Source organism: Triticum dicoccoides, chromosome 6B (genome assembly GCF_002162155.2).
Source record: "Triticum dicoccoides isolate Atlit2015 ecotype Zavitan chromosome 6B, WEW_v2.0, whole genome shotgun sequence".
Lineage (NCBI taxonomy): Eukaryota > Viridiplantae > Streptophyta > Magnoliopsida > Poales > Poaceae > Triticum > Triticum dicoccoides.
The window spans coordinates 622,397,646-622,401,438 of NC_041391.1; positions in this window are offsets into that span (position 1 = coordinate 622,397,646).

The window sequence follows — 3,793 nt, forward strand, 5'->3', positions numbered from 1 at the left end:
CTATGTTTTACCGATGAGGTGCTGGATCATGAATTTCCAGCAGGGTTCAAACCCATAAACATAGAGGCACACGACGGCACAACAGACCCCGGAGTCTGGATAGAAGATTACATACTACACATACACATGGCCAGAGGAGATGATCTCCACGCCATAAAATACTTACCCCTCAAGCTCAAAGGGCCAGCTCGGATTGGCTCAAAAGCCTCCCAGAAAACACTGTTGGAAGTTGGGAAGAGCTTGAGGACGCGTTTAGAGCAAATTTTCAAGGGACTTATGTCCGACCTCCGGATGCAGACGATCTGAGTCATATAACCCAATAGCCCGGAGAGTCAGCGCGCAAATTCTGGAACAGGTTCCTTACCAAAAAGAACCAAATAGTCGACTGTCCGGACGCGGAAGCCTTAGCAGCTTTTAAACACAACATCCGAGACGAATGGCTCGCCAGGCACCTCAGCCAAGAGAAGCCAAGAACAATGGCCACGCTAACAAGCCTCATGATGCGCTTTTGCGCAGGAGAAGACAGCTGGCTAGCAAGATGCAGCACCAGCGACCCGAGTACATCCGAGATCAGAGATGGAAACGGAAAATCACGGCGCAGGAAAGATCAGCGCCAGAATAAAGAAAAAGGCCCAAAGAGCACGGCGGTCAACGCCGAATTCAAAAGCTCGCGGCCAAACAATAAAACACTGCCTCTTAAGGACAACAGTGATGAGCTATCAAATTTAAACAAAATTTTAGATCGGATATGTCAAATCCACAGTACCTCCGGAAGGCCTACAAACCATACCAACCGAAATTGTTGGGTTTTTAAACAGTCCGGCCGACTCAACGCCGGACACAAGGGGCTCGATGCGCCAAGTGAGGACGATGATGAACCCCACCAGCAGAGCACCGGAAGTCAAAAGACTTTCCCACAAGAAGTCAAAACAGTAAACTCACTTCATGTGATTGTACGGAAAACCAACAAGGCACTCGCTAAGACAAGTGTCGCACGGTCCACCCCAGCGGAACACCGAGATAGGATGTCAAAACCAATCACTTTCGACCATCTGGATTAGTCCAGAAGTATCCGGAACGCAGGATAGACTGCCCTGATATCGGATCCCATAATAGACGGACTGCAATTCACGCAGGTTTTGATGGACGGCGGCAGTAACTTAAACCTGCTATATCCGGACACAATCCGCAAGTCGGGATAAACCCCACTACAATTCGGCATAGCCGCACTTCCTTCAAAGGAGTGGCGCCAGGCCCTTACGCCAGGTGCACAGGTTCATTACTACTAGAAGTTGTGTTCGGGTCACCTGACAACTTCCGACGAGAAAAGCTAACCTTTCATGTCGCCCCATTTAAAAGTAGCTATCAAGCATCACTGGGACGGGAAGCTTTCGTCCGCTTCAATGCAATACCACATTACGCGTCTCTTACGCTTAAAATGCCCGGTCCACGTGGCATCATTTCATTAAAAGGTCGCCTGAGACCCCGGACACGGCTGGACGAGTCCGGAATGAATAAGCTAGGGGCTACCTAGCCGCACAAGGGTTTGTACATATAAGCCATAATGAGCTAGCATAGGCTCAGCTTTATTAATCTATATTTCAACTTTTTATGCACTCTTTTGCACGATTTCTTTTCAAACTAAGTTCCTCTCTTTTTACAGATGAACAGCGTGCACACCCGTCCAGGATACGGCACAACGGAGACACAGGCGCAGACGTGCAGTAGGGACCCGTTGCAAGGACTCTTTTCAGACTAAGACCCTACGTAAACCTTTCTTACTGTCTCTTGTTGCTATAATCCCCTGGTTTCTTATTATAACCAGAGTGGAGCCTGGCGTTTTGGCATCGGCCGCGCCAGAAGACCTTGCCCGTACCTGGACACAAGGGGCTTAGGGCATTGTTTTGCCCGCTTTTGTAAAGACCGAACACCTTCGGGAGTGTTTGGCGTCTCGAGTTAGGCCTTATATGCATCAGCTCCGAATCATGTCTTTGGTCAAATGTTGGGTTTGCCCGGCTCCTGTGTTTTGCTGCCTTACATTCTGTATCATCGGATAACGCGGCACCAGGAGAACTACTGCGATTGTGCCCCAGTTCGGCTGGGCGAGCACCTCAGTAGAGAAAGCCGAAAACTGACTGTCATGATACAGCGAGAGACTGGTCAACCACTCGATCGACCATGGGAATGTTTAGAATTCCTCCGCTTTGACGAAGGGTCGTTTCCCGGTCAGGCACATACGCGCCCCAAATTTGGAGAGCGCGGTGCCCCCAGGGGCTATGTCGTAGCCCCACCCTCGAACTCCATGGCTAAGTGAAAGTGATAAAGCATTATAGTCCTGTTGCCTCGTTTGCTACGCTACCACCTCCTTTACAGGACCGAGACGTCAGATTAAGTGTGAAAACATGCTATTTTTTGCGAACACCCCCGCACCTTGTGCGTGGGGGCTGAAGCCGACGACTGCCATCTTTCAGGTTATACACACGTATACATGAACGGCCGCATAGGAGATATTCTATTACTTGAACGCACAAGTATAAAAGGCGCTTACCACATAAATATTGTTTTACATCATAAAAACGTTCATGCGAACGTAACATTTTTTGAGCACTGCGACTCTATTACACGAGCACCACGCAGCACTTCGCCAAAATAGTGCTCGGCGGGTAACCGGTTATCATCCAAACCCGGGGTCGCAACAGCGGTGGCATCCATCTCTGTCCAATGTGTCTTCACACGAGCGAGTGCCATCCGCGCACCCTCTATGCAGGCCGACCGCTTCATCGCCTTGATATGTGGCACCGCCCCAAGAAATTGCTGCAATAAGCCAAAGTAACTCTTCGGCTCGGGCCTATCCGGCCGGACATGGGTCACTATATCCGTCATAGCAAGCCCGGACAACCTATTTAGCTCAGCCCACTCGGCCAAACGGTCGGTCAGCGGAAGTGAACGCTCCGGACTATGGAATTGAGACCAAAACAGCTCTTCCGTCTTGTGATCCTTCTAGCTTCGAAAATGCACAACGGCTTCCGCCGCACTCACTGCTAAGTCCATATAAGGGTCCTCTGGACCCCCACAGATGGCCCAGCTGAGCATACTTTGGATCCGTAAACCTTCGGCGCAGCAGAAAAGGCTTGCCAGCTACAATTTCTCTGGCCTGGCGCAGCTCTTCCTTTATAGCCCGTATTGCAGAGCAGGCATCCTTGGCTTCGGCGGTGGCCTTCTCTAGGTCTTCTTGCCCCGCTAGGCGCTCCTTCCCAAGAGCCTCATTGCGGTTGGTAGCATCTTTTAACTTCACGGCCATTTCGGCCATCTCTTCCCTGCTCCGGCAGCGTGCGGCCCTTTCGGCCGCTAACTCCTCGGCCGCCCTCGAGGCTGCTGCATTACTCCTTCTGGCCTGCTCCTTGGCTTGAGCAAGTTCGGCCCGAAGGCTCTCCACAGCAGGGGCACTATCTGCATTTCACACACATGTTGTAAGGAGCTGGCTTCGGCCCCCTTACCAAGTGACCGCACAGAAACACTTACCTTGCGACTCATCAAGTCGCCTGTTGACCAGCGTGATGTCCGCATCCGCAACAGCGAGTTGCCGCTTTAGTTCAGCAACTCCATCAGTCCGGCTGGCCCCCGGACGACCCACCACCTGCATCGGCACGGCAGAAATTTAAACCTGCGATTTTGATCCTCGGCACGCTGTCGATTTCGACAACCTACCGAGTCTCAGGGGCTACTATCTATACAGGGCGCATTCTATATGCAAAACTGTTAAAAGGTGTGTCATTTTTACGCACCTCAAACC